A 23,805-nucleotide genomic window follows, 5' to 3' on the forward strand; every position below is an offset into this window, starting at 1 on the left:
TTATGGCTTAACAACAAAGACCAATTTCTTCTTCACAGGAAAATCTCCAAAATAACAAGTCTACCTGAAGTAAGGGGGTCTGCCATCCTCATCTGGAACACTTAGCCTCCTTGATCACAGAACAAGGAAGACAGTATTAGAGGTCTCACCCTCACAATTCAATGCTATGGCCTGCAAATGACACAGACCACTTCTGCTAATAGCCCTTGGCAAAAGTTGGCCTCATGAACCAGATTAAATGCAGGGACAGATAAGTTTATTCTTCCTATGTGCCCGGAAAGAGGTGTAAAAGATGTATAGGTGAGCACTCCACACCCACACTACCCAACAATGTTTTCCCAAACCCCCTTTTTCTGACCATACCCAAACTTACCTTAGCTAGGAAGGAGATCAGGGAAGAGGATATGGAGATATTATTGTCAGGAGAAGATGTTTGGGGTGATGTCAAGCAATTTTTACTAGCTCAGATGTGGTACAGAATTAACAGCATCAAAAGTACTAAAACTATATTCCTGCTGCCTTTCCATTTCACTTCCCTATGCACATGTGCTTCAGACTCTTAACCTATAAGGCACCCTATTAAATATGTTTTATAGGACCACAAGATTAACAGCACTTGCATGTGAGAAATACTGTTTAATATTTGCATTTTAATTTGTAATATGTAGTCCTCAATTATTTCTTGAATAATTACTATACTCACTACTACTCTTATTATTACTACTAAAACTATTACTATTAGTTATTATTTCTTGATAACCTACTGAGCTAAGCAATTTACATATGTATAATTTTCAAAACAAGTCTATGATATAAGTATAATTATCTCCATTTTATGGTAAATAAATTGAACAAAGAAATTATGTAACTAGTTAAAAAATGAACCCGGATCTATCTGACTCCAAAGTCCATGCTATTACCCACTATGGGGAATGGAGAAAGTATTGGAGAATTTATCCTCATGCTGTCATGTGTAATGACCTATCTTAATACCCAAGATCCTAGTGATGGGGTTTTGGTAGGGGGTCCAGAGCCAAGAAAGAATTCCTGAGACGTCTTTGGTGCAAAAAAAGTGATTTTATTAAAGCACAGGGACAGGACCAGTGGGCAGAAACAGCTGCACTGGGGTTGTGAAGAGTGACTGGTTACATACTATGGAGTTGGGGAAGGTAAAGACCAAAGGGAGGGCTCCAAGACTTTCATATGCTAAAGAGGACTCATAAGACACCGGAGGCCTGACTATTGTCAAGTTAAGGTTGTTTTCCTTCTAGTAAGGCATTATCATTAGGATGGTAGGGGGTTCCTAGAAAAATGTGATACTCTGTATTTGCCTCAAGTATTTGTCAATGGGGTGCAGGTTATAAAGAAACTTAATTTTACCTGCCATTTCTTTTTTGCCTTTATTCCCTACATCACTGTGGAGGGGAGGGTGATGTTGGGGATCCAGGAAACTGTCTGTAGGTCTCTGGAGACAAGGCTATTGATAAGATTGCCTTTTTCTTGTAATTTACTAAGATATTTGTAAACTGATGGAGACTCATGTCTTGCGTGACTGTTATCTCTATCAGTTAACCATTTGTTCTTCCCTTTTCTTTGTTCTTGGGCAGCAAGAAGTGCCTGAGAAATATTACACATATCCCACCTGCGGGCTGGGGAAGGTGTTTGCTAGCTTGTGGCTGGCCTTCAGCTTTCCTTATGGTCCCTCATCACTAGGGTAGCTGTGTCAACTGATGAAAATGGCTTGCACAAATTTAACTTGTTATGAGGATTGAAATGTTTAATACTACCAACATCTAACATCTTCTTAAATAGGATGAAGATAGATCTTAAATATTGGTTTGAATTTGAATCTATTTTCTGAATCTCAAAGCAACTTACTGGAAAGATATTATCTTTCCAGTACAAATACTGTATTATCATCGTATATTGCCATAGACAACAAGCCACTTTACTAATTCAGGTATAAACTCTAATAATTCATAGAAGTTCAAGGAGACCAAGCCATATCTGTTTATGCCAAATATATATATATATATATATATATATATATATTTTTTTTTTTTTTTTCATTTTGAAGACAGATCTTTTAAATCTTTTTAGTGTTTATTTATTTTTGACAGACAGAGACAGAGCATGAGCAGTGGAGGGGCAGAGAGGGAGACACAGAGTCCGAAGCAGGCTCCAGGCTCTGAGCTGTCAGCACAGAGCCTCATGTGGGGGTCAAACCCACGAACGAACCATGAGATCATGACCTGAGCCGAAGCTGGATGCTTAAGTGGCTGAGCCCGACCCAGTGCTGTGCCCCTTGAAGACAGATCTTTTAAATCACATCTTACTTACAAAGTGTATGAAATTCTGCCTATGACTTCCAAGATATGCTCATGTTGCTTGTTCATTCTCTAGAATTTAGCAAACCAATTTGTTGTTATTATTTAATATTATGCTAGATTATTAGCAAATCTGTTATAAAATCAAATAGAATTGTAGTCATTTACTATTAAGCTAGACTTGATGGAATGCATAACTTCTTTTCCTTTTCCACTGATCTTTCTCTGAACAATCTTCTAATTGTGCTCATTTTCTTATGTTATTTGCTCAAAAGAAACATGTATAAGTATCAATAAATGGTTATGAGATGTATCTCTAATGAAAAAACATCGAAGTGAAGAAGAATATAAATATTTATACCCAACTTTCTTTTTCAGAGAGATTTGAAATAATTTCAGAAACTTAACTTACTGTAATACCATAGAAATAGATCATAAGAATGAACAAGGGGAAAAATGGAAAGTTAGATTGAGGTAAAGTTTATCCAAAAATGCATACTTAATTTCTTCAAATGTTATTAATTTGGCTGTGAGCCTCCTAATAGCCAGAACAAAGTGAAAAATATTACCATTTTTAAATTAGTGAGTCTATTAGAAGATTAAATATAGTTGGTGAGCAAAAGTACAGTTGCTATATGCATAAAAGTGCCAATTTCACATGTACTTATTTAAGCCACATTATCAATTAGAAAAATATTTTTATTATTTGTTTTTGTAAGAGGGACTGATTTCTAAGACATATAAAATCATTTAACATCTCACTACTTTTGAATCACATATTAGTTTTATAATAAAACTATACTAAAGGATCACCCATAATACACATCAGACTTGTCTTTCAGTGGCATTCAGGCATGGGTGTTTCCAACACCCAAATCCAACTTCAAAGACTGCAAATATGCCATGATATAGGATACTCAAAAGCTGAGTGACAGACTTTGAAGGCAATTTACAAAGAAGTGTTCAGAAATATTTTGAGAGATGTTGATTTCATAGGAAGAGTCATATAAGCTCTTAAGGTGAATATTTGAGGGAGATAAATGCTTGTTAAGATAGTTTTCATTTTTTATGTGGTTCAAATAATTTTATTAGGTTGTGATTATACAATATATGGCAGTCCAGGATAAGCATGATATTTGTGTAGCCTCTTACTTAGTTTGGGGGTGCAAATAGTCCTTGCCCTCAATAAATATATTCTTAGGTTTTTATATGCTTTTTTAAAAAAAAATTAAATGTTTATTTATTTTTGAGAGAGAGAGATAGAGCCTGAGTGGGGGAGGACCAGAGTGAGAGGGAGACACAGAATCCAAAGCAGGGTCCAGTCTCTGAGCTGTCAGCACAGAGCCCAACGCAGGGCTGGAACCCCCGAACCATGAGATCATGACCTAAGCCAAAGTCGGACACTTAACCGACTGAGCCACCCAGGCACCCTGAGGTTTTCATATGCTACTTGTACACATGTCCTTTTTTCCCCTTTAACTGGAGAAAGAGATCCTTTAGCAAAGGAAGAATAATTGCTTTTTGCTTTTACCCTTGGCCACTAGCAAAGCTCCTGTTAGGTGCCAACACATATTGTTGGATAAATAAACTACTCTCTGATACCCTGAAACACTAGCAAACTGCCCAGCTTTCTCGTCACATGCCATGTATTAAGTGTGGCCTTGGAACATGTTCCCAGATATCTTTTATTGAAAATTCAGAAAGTTAATAATAAGGAGATGTGAAATATATCAAATGCCTTTATAATCTCTTTCTTCTATGCCCTGGGTAAATGCTAATCTGAATCCTGCAATCTGAGTGACTGGTACAGATGAAGGCATGCGTAATTTGCTGATAGTACTTTCTCGGGCTATTAAGCTCTGCCCAACCTTTTAAGAATATTGAATTGGAAGATCATGTTCCCACCATTTCAGGAAATTGGTAGCGTCACAGCCCAACAACTTGAGAAAATAACATTATTTTAGAGGGGAGGTAAAAAGAAGAAAAGGCAACGAAGAAACTATCCTAAGTGCCCAGACTGGAAATACCTGTCCAATGGACCCAAAATTTTGTCATTGTAAAAAAAGGAGCCAAAAAACAAAAACAAAAAAACAAAAAAATAACTACTGTGATTTATTTAAATAATTAGCTCTCCCCTAAAGGACTCTGGCATGCCAAGTGCTAACAGTAAATGTTAACCCTTTAGTTGTTCTCCTAAATGAACAATTTCCCCTGCATGGGGCGGGGGAGGTTGGGGGAACTGCTTTGTTCATAATGGAAAACTGCATAAGGAGAATTTAGGAAATGCTAAGTGAAGTGGCAAAGGATGAGGTCTCTTTAATGAAGACAATTTAATCAAGATCACAAAGGAATGTATTACACAAATGGTTTTTGAATATAAAGAAGTGGAAAATGCTGGAAGTGTGGTCTTTAGTCTCAGTGACCTTTCAGAGTGGGAAATATGGGAGTTAAAACTGTGCAATCTGATGGCTCTTCCTAATTAAGGGTGTGACTACAAAAGAGATGGTGAAGCGGCTTCCAAATAATACTGGTTTCCTAGCAACCATAGCTCCAGTGGTTTAACTAGATTTTAAATGCAAACAATAAACCTCAAGTATTGAGCTTGAAAGGGGTGTTAAAAACCTTGGGGCAAGCAATGTAATTCTTCAAAGGAAATGCTCTTCTGAGGTGGTAGGCAGTGTTACCAGTCTGTTTCAAAGCCTTCCCATGCACTCAGGTACCTACAATGCTGTACATGAGCACTGAGTTACATTGTGCTTAGACTACTCCCTGATGCACTGTGGGCCCTATTTGTTTCCTGGTAGGAAACAGACTTTAATAATTGGATGGCTTAATAATTGGATTGGATGTGCACCAATACAGTTTCTTTCCAACTTTGTATTTTGCAGCCTAATTTATTAGATTGTGAATATATTCTTCATAAGTTTGTTTTTCCTCCATTTTTCAATTTCATTTAGTATTATCTTTTCCATTTTCTAAAAAACAGCCTCAAGAGAGTCAATCTAAGAAGATCCTATAGAATACCTTTAAATAGCACAGCTCTCAAAAGCAGCATGTACTTTAAAAGTAGGTCTCATTCATATAAACTGATCCATATGAGCAAATATTAAAAATGTGTGAATATGAACTCCTTCAGAACTTCTCAGTTAATTGCATAATATCCTCCAATACCTTATGGACATATATGGAGGCTCTCGAAGCATGACTGGAAAGCAATTGACTTATCTACAGTTAAGTCTCTTGCAGAAGAGGACCCTGACTGTCCTCAAGGGGAAACTGAAACAACAAACAAAGCCATGTAAAAGGCCCCAGAGTCTTCAGTCTGAATCCAACTATGATGAATCATGGATGGATAGCCATTTAATACAGAAGACACTTCCCAGTAAAAGAATAAACTTATTCTGTTGGGGGAGGAGAGCTAGAAATCTTATTTTAGGGGACTTTTTAAAATTAAATGTTTTATTTCAAGACAATTACAGATTGACATGCAGTTGTAAAAAAATAAATATGGAGAGATCCTATGTATCCCTTATCCAGTTTCCTTATGTGGAAGTACTTTTAAGCTTTGATGCAGTCAGTTTATCCAGGAACATCACTGGAGCTGTAATCAAGCAAGTCAGCCTCCACGAGAACTCTTCATTTTGACAGTTCCACATATGAACAAAGACGGTGCTCATTAAATCATCACTAGCACTCCCAGGTGCAGTATTGTTAATTGGGAGTCCACCAGGGAGCACTACATTAAAAACAGACCAGCAGATTCAAGAGAGGAGGCCTCTGGCATCAGGAGGGAACTCTTGTCATTTCTTTGTCAGATTTGAAGCAAATTATTTTGGGGGCTTGGTAGACATTTATATCTCCCTGCTGCAGGTAGGATTCCCTGTCAATAAGATTTTGTGATTGGATATTAGGCAGGAAATTTATTAGGGAGAGCTCCTGGGATCAACACTTGGGGAAACGAAGGGATGCGATGGAAAGGAAGGATAAGAAGCAGTACTGGATAAGGAAGAATATTAGGCTGCATAGGATTTCACCAAGGGACCTTTTGAAGTTGTTTTGCATTGTGATGAGGGTACCAGTCCCTATACGCTCTTGCATTGACCAATTATTGGATGCTTGGATGCAAGCTGCTCATTAGAGGGAGATGTGATTTTGGACTAGGAAGCCCAGAGCAATCTACAGACAGGACCAAGAGCTGAGGTTTGTTAGCTGGTCATATCTCCAGAAAGTTATAGCAATAAATACCTCCATTTTAAAGCAAGATCCAGGTCTTACAGAACAGCACACACTACAGTATATCCCTTGTACTGGTCATATTTACTCCTTCATAAGTATTTTGACTAGAGCAGTTAGATTTGTGGTTATGATGGGTCTCTTTTACTGCATCAGACTTGTAAGAAAAAGGTTGGTGGCATGAATAAAACCCATGATATTACAGCGGTGATCTTAGGGCTAAATGATGCTTACCATCTCCCTCCTGCATAATCTACTCTAGATTCCCCTCTCTTCAGTTAGCATTTCTGCTGGTCTTGGATCTGTGGGTACTATGCCCTTCCCAGACTGCTGCTGTTGCACTTGTCCATTTATTGTTAAAATAAGGTAAGGGAAACTAAGAAGTATACAGGTAGGTCACCTGGCAGCCAAATACAGACTTCCTTGTTCTAATTGAGTAACAGCAACTTTACACCCTCCTGATTATGTGAATCAGTTCATTGCCAGGATGCTGACTGCTCCTCCTGTGTACTTGTTTTTTACCCCAGGTGAAAGCCCAGGTGACACCCAAGGTGATAGCTTATATGCAAAGGGCTTTTTATGTGTCCCCTCATACATGTAATCCCCCTTGGGTATTAAGACTTTTAAATCTATAAAGCACGGAGCCATGCAAACAGAAAACACAAATTCCCAAGATGATCACCAGGAGTGATCATAATGGGGCCACACTTACTTCCCTCCCTTGATCTTGAACTCATATATTCTAACTATTAAGGACACTGATTGAGTGTAGAGGTTGGCAAACTATGGCCCTTGGGTCAAATCCATCCTGTTGCTTATTTATGTAAATAAAGTTTTATTGGAACTCAGCCACACCCACTCATTTACAGAGTATTTAAGGCTACTTTCACAATAGAGTGGCAAGAGAGACCACATGGCCTGCAAAACCTAAAATATTTATTATCTGTTTCTTTCCAGAAAAAGTTGGCCAATTCACGATTTCATCTGTACACTGCATCCTGGAGGATGGTGCCCCAGCCTTCAAGGAATCTTCTAACTGGCACTTTAGTTTGTCTTCATAAGTCCTTTTTTTGCTCTGTCAGAATGACAGCTTCTGGGTAGTATACTGCATAATGTGGGCAGTGGATCTCATGGGAATGTGTCCACTCCCCTACCTCTTTTATTACAAAATGAGGGTCTCGATATGACATGATATTAAGTAAGATCCTGACCTGGTACATCACTCTGTAAGCCCTTGGATAGTGGTGCTATATTGACATCCTGCAGTCAGGAAAGGCAGGCTCATACTCAGAAAATATTTCTGTTCTTGCTAAAATGAGTCACTGCCATTGCAGAATAAAAGGGGTCCAATATGGTCAACACACCACCAAGTGTCTTTGTTTTCTTGAGGGGTGGTGCTATATTAAGGACTCGTTGTCTCCATTGCTGACAGGTTGAGGTTCAGTAGTGGTAGCAGCAGGATCAGATTTGATGAGTATGAGTCCATGATCCTGGGTCCATGCATAGCTTCCATCCCTGAGATCATGGTTTCTACATCCATGCACCCATTGTGTAAGCACTGGAGTGGACAATGACAGAGGTTGGCTGACATCAATTGGCTAAGTCATTTTATCTACTTGACTGTTTAGTCCCTCTTCCATGACGGGTGTTGTCTCTCCGGTGGTAACAGCATGCAATGAAAAAATTTTCAGTCTGTGCCCACTCCCCTAAGTTCACCTAGTAAGCCTTTGCCCTAGAACTCCTTGTTCCCTATCTTCCATTCTTTCTCCTTCCAGACCCCTGGCCATCTAGTCAAGCCATCCACTATTGCTCATGAATCTCTATATATTCTAATTTGAAGCCACTTCTCTTTCCTCATAGAGTGGATGAATAGGTTTACCAGCTTCAGCTTGCTAATCAGGTTTTCCCTAACCACTGTCTCCATTGGCTCTCACTTCTTCCAATCCCCAGAGAGGGATTGTAGCAAAGCTATGGCCATTTTTTTTGCTCAACCAACACATTAAGCCAACATATTTATGAACCAAGCTCTGCTTTTTCCTGTTCCAAATTCCACGTGTCCACAACTGTAAGCTGACTCAGAGATTCTGCTGCTAAAGAGAATGACATGGCTCATGAGGGTTTGGGGTGGTGTGGGTGGTGGTGATGGTGTAGTAAAAGGTTTAGTAGTAGTGGAGTCAGAGAAGGTCTCAGACATCTGCTTAAGACACAGGCTGAACTTGTGTCTTTGGGCATTGCTTATACCAGATTTCAGATGTTCTACTTCCATTTTATAATGAATTCCTGATGAACCTACTTATCTTTCTTTTTTAATTTTATTTTGTATTTTTTAAAATTTACATCCAAATTAGCATATAGTGCAACAATGATTTCAGGAGTAGATTCCTTAATGCCCCTTACCCATTTAGCCCATCTCCCCTCCCACAGCCCCTCCAGTAACCCTCAGTTTGTTCTCCATATTTATGAGTCTCTTCTGTTTTGTCCCCCTTCCTGTTTTTATATTATTTTTGTTTCCCTTCCCTTATGTTCATCTGTTTTGTCTCTTAAAATCCTCATATGAGTGAAGTCATATGATTTTTGTCTTTCTTTGACTAATTTCACTTAGCATAATACCCTCCAGTTCCAGCCATGTAGTTGCAAATGGCAAGATTTCATTCTTTTTGATTGCCAAGTAATACTCCATTGTATATATATACCACACTTTCTTTATCCATTCATCCATCAATAGACATTTGGGCTCTTTCCATACTTTGACTATTGTTGATAGTGCTGCTAAAAACATGGGAGTGCATGTGTCCCTTCGAAACAGCACACCTGTATCCCTTGGATAAATGCCTAGTAGTGACATTGCTGGGTCATAGGGTAGTTCTATTTTTAGTTTTTTGAGGAACCTCCATACTGTTTTCCAGAGTGGCTGCACCAGCTTGCATTCCCACCAACAATGCAAAAGAGATCCTCTTTCTCTGCATCCTCGCCAACATCTGTTGTTGCCTGAGTTATTAATGTTAGCCATTCTGACAGGTGTCAGGTGGTATCTCATTGTGGTTTTGATTTGTATTTCCCTGATGATGAGTGATGTTGAGCATTTTTTCATGGGTCAGTTGGCCATCTGGATGTCTTCTTTGGAGAAGTGTCTATTCAGGTCTTTGGCCCATTTCTTCACTGGATTATTTGTTTTTGGGGTGTTGAGTTTGAGAAGTTCTTTATAGATTGTGGATACTAACCTTTTATCTGATATGTCGTTTGCAAATATCTTCTCCCATTCTGTCAGTTGCCTTTTAGTTTTGCTGATTGCTTCCTTTGCTGTGCAGAAGGTTTTTATTTTGATGAGGTCCCAGTAGTTCATTTTTATTTTTGTTTCCCTTGCCTCCTGAGACGTGTTGAGTAAGAAGTTGCTGCGGGCAAGATCAAAGAGGTCTTTGCCTGCTTTCTCCTCAAGGATTTTGATGGCTTCCTGTCTTACATTTAGGTCTTTCATCCATTTTGAGTTTGTTTTTGTGTATGGTGTAAGAAAGTGGTCCAGGTTCATTCTTCTGCCTGTCGCTGTCCAGTTTTCCCAGAACCACTTGCTGAACAGACTGCCTTTATTCCATGGGATATTCTTTCATGCTTTGTCAAAGATTAGTTGGCTGTACGTTTGTGGGTCCATTTCTAGGTTCTCTATTCTGTTCCATTGAGTAACACCAGCATTCTTCACAGAGCTAGAACAAATAATCCTAAAATTTGTATGGAACCAGAAAAGACCCCAAATAGCCAAAGCAATCTTGAAAAAGAAAACCAAAGGTGGAGGCATCACAATCTCAGACTTCAAGCTATACTACAAAGCTGTAATCATCAAGACAGTATGGTACTGGCACAAGAATAGAACCTACTTATCTTAACCATAGATCTACTCATGAGGGAATCTCTGACCACACGGTCATTTGATGACCACATGGTGAGGCATTCTATCTCTACCAGTGTCCAGTGACTTAAAAGAAGAAATATTTCCCAAAAGGCATAAAATATTGTGCAGAGCCTTGCTCCAGAATAAACAATATTGTGTTTCTCCTACTAGGACTTACCAAACACTCCATGTGACATCTTTTTTTTTCCCATCTGACATTTTCCTCCCCACAGGTAACTCCAAATGCATCATAAGGCCCAAGACGCAGAGCTGTTTGTCCTACAGCCTAAACTGACTACAGAAACCTTTTTTTATATCGATTCAAAGCTAGCAGCTTTTCATATCATACTTTATATGGGGAGAACAGTTTTTCAAGATGTGGAATATGCTGTTTCTAGAACCTGAATAGGCCTACCCAATGTTGTGTTTTCTTATTCATGGGGAGAGATATCAGAGACAATAATTTGTCCTTTACTTTATATATATTAACATATCTCTGGCCATTGAACCCCTCAATATTGATATGACAAACCCCTGAATCTTCCCATCCTCTGGAATAGAAACACATATAACATACTTGTTACTCTTGCTTTTACAATCTGATTAACATGATGTCACCAATATAGGGTAGTAGTGAAAGGTTTATTATGATGTCCAGATGATTCAGGTCTCATCACACTTTATTATAACAGAAGGTGGGGACTTTCACATAGCTCTGGGGAAAGACATTAGTGTATATTCTTTTCGATTTGAAGGAAATAAATTTTCTGATAATGTTTTTTTGAGAGGAATGAAAAAGAACATATTTGCCAGACCAATGGCCACATATCATGTACCTCGGGCCAAGTTAACCTATTTTAGCAAAGGTACCACATCTGACACAGCATCTGCAAGTGAGTCTATTATTTGGTTGCATTAGTGATAGTCTATGCTATCCTTCAGGATCTAGATGGTTTTCCTAGGGGCTAGGCTGGTGAATTAAATGGAACGAAGAAAGGGCCTAATACTCTGTTAGGTGTTTTAAGTTTGCACCAGTGTCTACCATTCCTTTCATGTTGCAAAAGTGAATTTCATTTAGCATTTTGTCTGGGAGGAAGAGACAATTTCAGAGACTTCCATTTTCCCTTCCCCACTAGAAGCCCTCTTTCCCTGCAGGCCAAGAAACCAATGTGGACATTGTGTCCACTAGCAAAACTATCCCTGTCAATTATACATCAGGGACTAGGAAAATGACAGTTAGGTAGTTCCATGGACGAGTGAACACAATGTGAGCCAGACCTGCACTAGAGACTCTATTATTTTGCTTCCATATCCTTACACTCTAACAGAAAGGGTATGGAAATGCTTTGGTATCAATGTCAACTTAGACCCTATGAACACAAGTCCAAATGGTTGGGTATTCCCCTTTCCTGAGTAAATAGTTACCCCCAAAACAAATTATATACAAAGACCTACAAGCACGAGGTTTACTGGGGATTGCTCTCAATATCAATGTCTATGGAAAAGTAAAGGATACAGGATTGAAAAGAAGGAAAGCTTGGACTGTGATGCTGTCTCACAAAAGATCTCAGCTGGTCTCACAGGGAGCTCTGAAGCTTTGATAACCCTTCAGGGTCGTAAGTTTTAACAAGAACCACGACTTTCTATCTCTGTGTTGACTAGTCATTGTATACAAGCTCCTTAGAGTAGGAGATGAGATATTGGGTAAGGTAGGTGGGTAAGGAGGGGTCACAATGTCTACCATACCCTCACAGTTGGTACATTATACCATAAAAAGGACACTAGTAAACTGAAAAAGAAGTTCAGTGTCTCTCCATAGAAGCTGAATTTAATTAGGATCATGTTTTCCCATACTCTAGTGCACACCAAACACTAGGCATACTTCAAACTCTAAGTATATCAATAAAGGATAGATGCATATGTTATTTTCAAACTCATGTAGAGTAATATATCAATAAACTGTATAGCACAAATTACAGAAATTTGAAAGCAAATACTCTCAATTCTTAAAAACTTCCATGGGAGTGCCAAAGTAATCAACACTAGGGATGTTTTTCCTTTCCCAGTATTCATGAGAAGCAACTAAAATATATTTTGAAAAGATCACTGGTCTGGGAGTGAGAATTCTAGTTTGTCTAGGGTGTCTTCTAATTATATGATGTAGGGCATGATCTGTATGTCAGTTTCTTACATGTGCATACGGGTGTGTGCATGTGTCTGTGTTATGACTTCCTCATAACATTGTGAAAATGGAAAAATTTTAATATGTAAAAGTGTTTTCACAAGCTACAAATTAGTAAATGAACATAATATAATTTACTGATCTGTGGTAATTCAAAATTATTATACTTGAGTTATTACTATATATCTTTCTGACTTTAAATGGCATATGAAGTTTTATCCTTCACCATTTTTGTGAGATGATAAGATAGTAGATGAACATGCATACATACATAGCTCAGAGACTAAACCTCAGTAGGTACTCAGTAAATAGTCAATGAATGAATGAAACTCCCACATATCATAATGAGCATTAGTGATCAATCCACAGGCATTAAAACCTTACTATCTAAATAGAACCTACATGAGAATCTACTAATCATATTGACTCCCAAAGACACTTGGCATTATAGAGATGTAATATCTTAGGGCTGTAAGGATACTCAAAAATCATCCAATTTAGGTATTTTACAGGTGAGTAAATAAAGGTGCATATATGGATAAAGACATGTTTGAAATCAGGTCCAGCTTGTTGCATCAGAATCCAAACCTCTCAGCAAGCAGGTAAGCCTTTTTTTTTTTTCTTTCGCATCCTTCTTTATATCATTATTCTATTATTCTGGTTCTCTAAAGAAGTAAACCTTTTTTGAAACAAAATGTTTTCCTTCTTTTCATTACATTTTTATTTATTTATTTTTGAGAGAGAGAGAGAGAGAGCTCATGCGAGGAGCAGAGGGGAGAGACAGTGGGAGAAAGAGAATCCCAAGCAGACTCTGAGCTCTGTCAGCACACAGCCCAATGCAGGGCTCAATCTCATGAACCTTGAGGTCATGACCTGAACCAAGATCAAGAGTTGGGCTTAACTAACTGAGCCACCCAAGCACCCCAGTAAAATGTTTTCTAGCATAATACATCATCTTAAAGTGATTTTTCAATGAAAGCTCAAATTAAGCATATAATATTTGGAATATGGCAGAAGGAGAAAACTCAACAGTCATTTGAAGAAAACAAAAGTTTTAAAAACTAACATGACCTTTTTACAGCACTTAATTGAATTTCATGTTATTTCTACCTTCAGATACCATTCTGAGTTTCCAACCAGTACCCAAAAAACATTAATTCATTTTTCTCTTTTCTCCCCTAATTTGTCCAACCTTAGCTTTCTCATACGAAATATGAATTCAGTGTACCTCATATGAAATACAATTTATCTTTTTCAATTTCCAAATAAATGATTAACAAAAAATATGTTTATGGTCCAATTTGAACCTATCAGAAAATCACTACAATCAATTTTACATATCATAAATAAAAGTTTTCAAAATGCTACTAGACTTATATGATTTTTAAATACTTAAGCAATTTCTAAAAATTATTTTCCTAGTGATTATTTAGACAGAATGTCAAGAAACATTGGAGAAGATTTCATCAACAGATGAAAATAGTAATATATGGGCATGTCTTCCTAATGTAGTGATAAAGAAAAGAAAGTGAGAAACCAGAAAACTTGAAATATGTTTGTCACAACAGCACAAACATTATAATGAAAGTATTTCCTGTGGCTTTTGAAAGCCAACACAAAAGGCAAAGTATTGAAAATAAGAGAAAAGGGGCACCTGGGTGGCTCAGTCGGTTAGGCGGCCGACTTTGGCTCAGGTCACAATCTCATGGTCCATGAGTTCGAGCCCCGCATCGGGCTCTGGGCTGATGGCTCAGAGCCTGGAGCCTGCTTCCGATTCTGTGTCTCCCTCTCTCTCTGCCCCTCCCCCGTTCATGCTCTGTCTCTCTCTGTCTCAAAAATAAATAAAACGTTAAAAAAAGTTTTAAAAAAATGAGAGAAAAGATGATTTTATGGAAGTTCTTTTGTCAAAGAAAAATTAAGTTAATAAGGATCTTAAAATAATAAGATGGGAAAACGTGTAGAGATAGTTCTTCCCCATCAAGATTTTTTATTTAAAAATTGTTTAAGTTTATTTATCTTTGAGAGAGAGAGAGAAAGAGTGAGCACGCAAGCGGGTAGGGGCTGGCCAAAGTCAGACACTTAATCGACTGAGCCACCCAGGCGACATCCCCAAAAATTTTTGCCAGCATTTCAAATGGTAAATATATTATTTTACTTTAGACACAAAAAAATGGAATTCATTAGAATTATCCACATAATCACATCACACATCTGTCCAAAAACATATATAATATGTTTTGGCTTCTGTTCTAGAATTTTAGGTATCATTAACTTAATGTGCTTAAGTATAAGTCTTAAAAAGGAATTGGTTATTTCCTGCGTTCACATTAGAGGTTGTAGAGTGATTTCTTTCTTTTTTTATTCATAAAGTAATAGAAACCCTATTTCCTATGTAATATGGATACTGTTTGACATTGATAAGTAATATATTCAGCATTAATAAGGTATTTGTGCAAGTAGAATAGGTTCATATGAATAGTCTGATTAAAATGAAATTTTGCTTCTAAATGCTATTAGGAGAGCAGATCAATATTTTGGTCAGAGTGACTTTTAATTTATATTCAAAGAGATTTGGTGTTCTTACTTTTTAATAAGTTGCCTTTGTAACATAGAGACCACTTCTTTGAATCAAAGAAAGTGGAAAAAGATAGTTTATGATCATGATGTTCTATTCAGGCATTCTGAGAGGAGATTTGAAAATTTCCACCTGTGCCAAGCTACTTAAAAAAACCCACCATCCTTTATGTCCCAACACCTAATTACTAAGTGTCGATCGAACCTGACAGTAGCACAACAAAACCACACAATTATACAGAAGGATATGCTTTCACATGTCATTCTAAATTTACAAAATTGCATAGTTTTAAAGTCCTCTTATGAAAATGTCAAAAAGTGCCAACCATATTCTTTTCTGTGAATGGTGAACACAACAAATTCACACTGTTAAAGCCTTCACCTTTTATTCTTACTATGATAAAAATCCTGGAATGTAATTCCTGCCTTTTTATTTCATGAAGTAAGAATTTTTATTTCATATCTATTAGAATTCCCTTACCCTTAGGAAAAAAAGGCAAAAGTTTTGATTCGGTGATAATAATGTTGTTTAATTATGAAAATAATTTATTCTCATAATATTTACATTTCTGTTTGTTTATTTATTTATTTATTAAGGAGAGAGAGAGAGAGCACAAGCTGGGGAGGGGAAAAGAAGAGAGATAAAATCCCAAACAGGCTTTGTGCCACCACTGCAGAGCCCGATATGGGGCCCGAACTCATGAACCATGAGATCATGACCTGAGCCGAGATCAAGAGTAAGCCACTTAACCGACTGCGCACCCAGGCACCCCTAAAATATTTAAATAATATAGGAGAAATAATGTAAAAAAATAATATAGGAGAAGTTACAATAATATAGGAAATGATAGGAGAAAGATTAAAGTCTACTCCATTTCTAAGCTGATGCAGCCAAATTCCTATCTTCAAAAGTCATTTGGAGGGGCACCTGGGTGACTCAGTTGGTTGAGCATCCTACTCGATCTGGGCTCAGGTCATGATCTCACGGTTAGTGAGTTCAAGCCCCACTTCGAGTTCTGTGCTGATGGCACAGAAGCTACTTGAGATTCTGTCTGTCCTCTCTGCCCCTCACCTGCTTGTGCTGCTTGTGCTGTCAACATAAATCAATAAACTATAAAAAAAAAAAAAAAAAGAAAAGTCATTTGGATAGTCCAATTAAAATGGAGAAATAAATTGTTAATTTTTTGACTGATACTTTCAGATATACTCATATGAATTTATATTTAGATATTTATGGATATGTTTATTTGTAATTATTATATATTATAACTTGTTATGTAATATAGTTGTCACATAATTAGAACTATTTATATTATTGCCTGTCTCTGTGAATGCATCTATAAGATAGATTATTAGGGAATAGGATAAATTCATAAGAAAATCTCTATATTGAAGCATGTATTTAAAACTTAAATTATTGAATATGAAATTATATCAGTTAAATGTAACATATTTCAATATATAGTCCAGGTTTAATCCATTTTAAGAGTTTAAAATTAATCAACAATGACCACAAGATAAATGATTATTTGTGAAAACAAATAAAAACAAAACTTAAACAGAACAAATGCTTTGGGAAAAGTAGTTGATGCCTACCATTAGAATTGAATTTTGAAAAGCATAACCCAGGGACAATAGCAATCACTAGTGTTTAAGATTTAAAATGAAAATAAAGCTATAACTTGAATTATATTAGGTTAAAAAGTTACAGGCATACCTGGTTTTATTGCACTTCATTGCACTTTACAGATATTCTGTTTTTTGAAGGTTTATGGCAACACCGCATCGAGCAAGTCTAGCCCCACCATTTCTCCAAGAGCATCTTCTCAGTGGTGTCTCTGTGTGGCATTTTGGTAATTCTCACAATATTTTAAACGTTTGCGTTACTATTATTATATTTTTGTGATGATCTGTGATCAGTGACTATGACTCACTGAAAGCTCAGATGATGGTTAGCATTTTTTAACAATAAAGTATTTTTAAATTATGTACATATTTTTTTAGATGTAATGCCATTACACACTTAATTGACTATAGTAGAGTGAACATAACTTTTTTTTTAATTTTTTTTTAACGTTTATTTATTTTTGAGACAGGGAGAGACAGAGCATGAACGGGGGAGGGTCAGAGAGAGGGAGACACAGAATATGAAGCAGGCTCCAGGCTCTGAGCTGTCAGCACAGAGCCCGACGCGGGGCTAGAACTCACGGACCGCGAGATCATGACCTGAGCCGAAGTTGGCCGCCTAACCGACTGAGCCACCCAGGCGCCCCGAGTGAACATAACTTTTATATGCACTGGGAAACCAAAAATTCATCTGCCTTATTGCAATATTTGCTTTATTTTGGTGGTCTGGAACCAAACATGGAATATCTCCAAGGTATGCTTGTATTAGGAAAATGTTAATAATGGATATGGTTATTTCTTCAATTTGCAGCATCATAAAAGTAACCAAAATTATTTAATGTCAAATGAGATAAACTATATCATCAATGCAGACATAAGTAATTAGTCAAACATTTGAATGGTTTCCTGGTTAAAGCCATTAAAATCATATAATTCCCTGAAAATGTTAAATGACTATGGAACAAAGCGGTATATATATCCTAATTCCCAACTGTTTTGTTCCTACATGTTCAGTACATTGTATTTTTTCCTCTGCTTTTTTACTGGGAGGGAGGGAGACACAGATGCTTGAAAATTTATCCTCACTGTAATTATTGTTCTATTTGGGTAGAGAAATTAAAAATAGTCTTTCAGTATGGACAAAGGAACATCATTCCTCACAGGTTAAACTGACTTTCCAAAGTTAAGCTGCTAGTTACAGCTAAAGGTGAGACAGAAACAGGTTTCCTGAGTCCAGTACTTTGTCTATTATACCCAGTATTATAATGCTAGTCAACTGGAAAGAAGTATTCACACTAATTAAGCCCACTTTACAACTTTAGATTGTATTCCATTATAATAAAGTATGCCTTACTTCATCACAAAAGAAAAGTCTTTTCAATTAGAAGAATTTAACATATAGAGTAAACAGTACTAGGCTCGTCACTGTATAGTAGTCTGAGTTTTTATAACCAGGGTCAACAGACTTATTAGATCTCTAATTTCTAGCAAGCAATTTGATAAATGGGAAAATATCCCAAATTGGGAAACTTTGGGCATTTGGTAGATGCAGGAAGTGCAAGTGTGTTCAACTCTTCTGAAAATGAAAAATATATATAATACATAATCTTCTAGTACTTTTTTCAACATTTTATTCTCAAGCTATGTATTTTTAAAATATATTACTTGAGGCTTTCTTATTAACCTTCTTTGAGAATGTGGGTTTCATGTCAAAATGTCCTTTCATTAATCAAGTTTTAAATTTAATGTATGTTATTTTGTATATAGTATTTATTACACAGGCACATAATGAGGGAAGAAATGTTTACAGCGTTCTCTCTCTGTATCTCTTTCTCTTTCTGTCTCTCTCTCTTACATACACACACATTCAGCAAGCTTCTAACTTAATGACAGTAGTTATCCTAGAGATCACAATCGGCTTAGACTACCAGAATCTGCCTGGTGCCAAATAAAGCTATAGCAATAATACCTAAAATATTATTCATAAAAAAAGATTACCATCTCTTTAATAAAACAGCTTTTCCAGGACTTCTATCATCAATGCCCGAATGATACAGTGCCCTTGCTTTTTATTATGACACATATCTGCACTGCCTTCCAAAAAATTCACTCATCACTTCACCAAGATTAAATTTAATGTACACACTATGTAGATCATCGTATTAAGAATAATACATTGATCAAAATTTGGGTTTGATTCAGTAGCTCATATTGTGCCAAGTTCTATAGTTTATATAGAGAAATATAGTCCTGCATTTCTAGGAGCTTCCAAAGTATCTGGGGATTAATGATCAACAACAAAAAAGCCAAACGACAACAACACAGGATGCATGACAAATGAACAGAAAGGCAATAAAGTACTGTGGATTTTTAAGGCAGAAGGGTAGTCATTAATTCATAGAAGAAATTTATTTAGACCCATCCCTTGAAGATAAATGAGATTTAGACTTGCAGAGGAAAAAGAAAACTCCAATTTAGGTGTGGGTAATTGTGTGAGTATCGAAAAGGAGGTGGACTTATGTAAGGCACATTGCAGGGGATTGGCTGAAGAAGAGAGTGCAGAGGTGCATGGGTAGCTCAGCTGGTTAAGTGTCTGGCTCTTGACTTTGGCTCAGGTCATGAGTTCAAGCCCTGCATTCGGCTCTGTGCTGACAGTGTGGAGCCTGCTTGGGATTCTCTATCTCTCCTTCTCTCTCTTCCCCTCCCCTACTCATGCTCGCTTTCTCTCTCAAATAAACTTAAAAAAAAAAAAAGAAGAAGAGGGTACATATCCATCTTGTCAGGATAGATTTTGAGAAAGTCTATAGGATATATTCATTGAAAACTAGTTGGAGTCTAGGTTATTCTAGACCATAGGGATGTGCTGGTCGAAAGAGACTTACAATACAGGTCTAAGACAAAAGCATTTTATCCTATAAGAAGAGGGAAGTTCTTGAAAAACGTTTTCTCTGAGATGGTAATGTTTTATAAAGATTAATCTAGGGGCAACTGGGCGGGTCAGTCGGTTCAGCGTCCGACTTTGGCTCAGGTCATGATCTTGCAGTCTGAGTTCTAGCCCCGCGTCAGGCTCTGTGCTGACAGCTAGGAGCCTGGAGCCTGTTTCAGATTCTGTGTCTCCCTCTCTCTCTGCTCCTGCCCTGCTCCCACTCTGTCTCTCTCTCTCAAAAATAAATAAACATTAAAAATGAAAAAAAAAATCAATCTAAGTCTGTGAAGTAACATGAATTGCTAGATGGATGGTCATACTAATACCTAAAATCTACTCAGCAATTATTGTGGAATAGGCATTGTGCTAGGTAACCAACAAAGACTGCCTCATATGAAATATGCTTAGAGACTCATGTGATAATAATCACTTTTTATAAGGGAGAAAATAAGGTTAAGAAAGGTTCAAAAATTTCCCCAACATCTCCAAACTAGTCCATGGAGGAACCAGAATTTAAACGCAGGCAGTAAGTCTGTAACCCAGAGTTCTGGAGGCAACTAATTACAACTAACTAGTCTTTTTCAATAAGTTGCTCTGTTGTGTAGCAAGAGTAAAAATTTACAAAAGGAATGAAAAGGTGTTTGAAAAACAATGTTAAGGAAGTCAGATCAGAGCAAACAGTGCTATGAAAGCACAATATATTTAAGGAATAAAAATTTTTGAGTAAGGACGTGTTAGTATTATACACATTTTCTTTGCAGAAACTTGCTTCTTCCGTTCCCTGAATTATGTGGTCATGTTAATGATAGCGAGTTATCCTAAATTGGCTTGACAGAAAAATTCAAGATGAAAACAATCTGCAGATGTCTCAGAATACATTCATTTTGTCAGATTGCTCTGTGGGTGATGGTTCAGTTTGGTTTAAATAATTTTTCCCCAATATGTGTTTGGTATAAATGATATAAACCAGATATGCAGATAGATCCTTTAAGAAAAAAAATTAGAGTAGTCCTTACCCATTTCCTAAAGGCATTCTTCCACCTAATTATTTTCCTTTAGTTTCTTTTGGAGTAGACATAAAGGTAGCATTGAAAATCTGCTCACAGTAAATTCTTGCTAAGTTTCATCTAAAACAGGTTCTTATAGAAAATACAAATAACAATGGGCTCATTGAATGCATTGACTGATTTTTGTCAGATTTCACCTATCTTCTTTAGAGACATACTTACTGAATAGCTTCACACAGATAATATCTAATTAGAAATATGACTGTCTAACAAAACAGATGAACATAAGGGACGGGAAGCAAATATAAAAACAAGGAGGGGAACAAAAACATAAGAGACTCTCAAATGTGGAGAACAAACAGAGGGTTGCTAGAGAGGTTGTGGGAGGGGAGATGGGCTAAATGGGTAAGGGGCATTAAGGAATCTACTCCTGAAATCATTGTTGCACTATATGCTAACCAACTTGGATGTAAATTAAGAAAAATAAATTAAGTAAAAAATAAGGAAGAAAGAAAGAAAGAAAGAAAGAAAGAAAGAAAGAAAGAAAAGGAAATAAGTATCTAAACTTTAAGTAAATGTTTGAAATAGCATTAAATATGACATAAAATTTTTTTGCTATGAAGTTCCTACTGAGGCATATACAGTATGTTTGATAAACATTTATTATTGAATGAACAATATAACTTTAATTTGAATGGAAGTTCCACCTCTTCTTCATACCTATTTTAAAATGCAATTTACGTAAGATTATTTTGGATGCTCACATAAACATAATTTTCTCCAACAACATTTAAGTGAAAATGTGACTCATGCCCATGCCACTTCTGTGCTTAAAGTCCTGAAACAGCTCCCCATTTCACTCTGAGTAAGATCAAAGTCCTCACAATGATCTTGTGTGGCCTGGAAACTGCTTGTTCTCTCTCTCACTCACTCTATGCCAGTCCCTTTGGTCTCTTGGCTACTCTTCAAACAAACTGGGTACCTTCCTCCATTAGGGCTAATACTGGTTGTTTCTTCTGTCCAGAACATCCTTCAACATTTCAACGTAATTGATTTCCTCTTATTCAAGCATTTGTTAGAAGATATTAGTAAGGCCAACTCTGATCTATTTACATATGATCCCTCCACTGACCCACCATTCTTGTTATTCTTCCTCTTCTTCAACTTACATACTTTGCCAATAATCATCTTCTAACACAGTAGAAAACTATATGTAATGTATTTTTAAAATTTTATAACTCATTCTGATAAAGTGTTAGCTTCTGGAGAGCAAGAATGTTTGTTTTGTTCACTGTTGAATCTCAAGCATCTAGTTCAGTGTCTAAATACTTAATTAATTGTCTAAATACTTAATTAAGTATCTAATAATTAATATTTATTGAATGAAAGAATGAATGAATGAAAGTATCTTCACATTCTCCAGCCAAAATTGGTCTCTAAATAGCCATCTTGTGTTTCAGAGCTGCAGTGTAAAAAGTCAGTAACTTCTCTAGTTGACCAGTCTTTCACCAGGGAAACATAATGAATCTAATTCTGCCAGGGCATATTTCTGCTAAATGTTTAGAGCAATTACTAGTTTAATACTGTGTTTTATTGTTGAAGTCTGATGAGTGTGATTTTATAAAATGTCGATTAAACAGGATGAAGTAGACATTCTTTAAGTCATATACAATCCTATTATCTTTGATAAGAGTAGATGGTAAAGAGCACGTCTCTGAGACAGGAAAAATTAACACAATTATGTGTTCTTTGAAATTATATCTGTCTCATCTTTGAATAAAACCCCTCATAAGCTTGACACTTATAAACTCTGAATAAATATTTGTTGATACAAAATGCATTTCAAAAGTGTTTCCCTAGTATCCATGTAAGTGTCAAGGATTCTGGACTTTTGCTGCTGAGATATAGATCTCTGGTGGTTCCATATCCTCTTCTATCCAATGAAGAATTTTCACTACATGACTTCAGGGCTCCCGTTCTATCAATTTTTTTCTTATTTAACATTTCTGCTTGATTAGAGAATTTCTTAGATAAAAGAACATTAGGAGAAAGATTAATGAACATTTTCCTTCAAATTGCCATGCTTCAATTATACCTCTCCTCAATCTGTGGCTTAAAGAGATATTCTCTTCACTTCAGTTGAAACTACAAGCACCATGCTGAAAGAATCTCATCTCCTTGTTTTAATATTATACCCCAAAAGGAAAAAGGTTTATACCATGAACAGATATTAATGTCTGGCTGGATTTCATCAATGACAAGAAAATAATAAATCCCACACTTTCCAGGTTTGTGGCTAGTGCACAATATTGTATATTACAGAGTGGTATTGTATCTAAAGAAAACAGTGTGAACCAAAAATGGAGTGACAGCCCTTAAATTGGATCTAGCTTTTGAGAATTTAATGGAAAAATTCTAGAATCAGAGAAAGTTAAAGAAAAATATTTAATCAAAAACATCTTCCTTGTACAATTATTTTTCCATTGTCCCTTTGTCGTGATGTTAAACTTACATATTTGATTCAAAGCTATTCCCTCAATCTCACTTAGGTAGCCATAAGGTTGTCATAAGGCAATTGAAAGTTTAAATTCTTTTAGTTCTGACTTCTCTCAAAACATTTCAATCAAAAAAGTATGATTTTTAAAAGGTCCTGCTATGGTCTGAATGTGTCTCCCCAAAATTCATATGTTGAAACCTAACCCCTAAGGTGACTGGCATTAGGTGGTAAGGTCATTGTAATGTGAGTAGGTGATGAGGGTGGCATACTCATGAATGGGACTAGTGCCTTGTAAAAGAAGCCCTACAGACCTCCCTAGCCCCTTATGCCATGTGAGGATACAATGAGAAATTTGCAACCCAGAAAAGGACCCTCAGACGACCATACTCTCACCCTGATACTGGGCTTGTAGCCTCTACAACTGTAAGAACTAAATTTCTGTTGCTTAACAACCACCCGGTCTGTGGTATTTCATTATGGCAACCCAGACAGACTAAGACAGGCCCCCACTACTATTACCATTTCATGAATGCCTATCAATATTCAGTAG

The sequence above is a fragment of the Panthera leo genome, chromosome C2 (assembly GCF_018350215.1).
Source record: "Panthera leo isolate Ple1 chromosome C2, P.leo_Ple1_pat1.1, whole genome shotgun sequence".
Classification (NCBI taxonomy): domain Eukaryota; kingdom Metazoa; phylum Chordata; class Mammalia; order Carnivora; family Felidae; genus Panthera; species Panthera leo.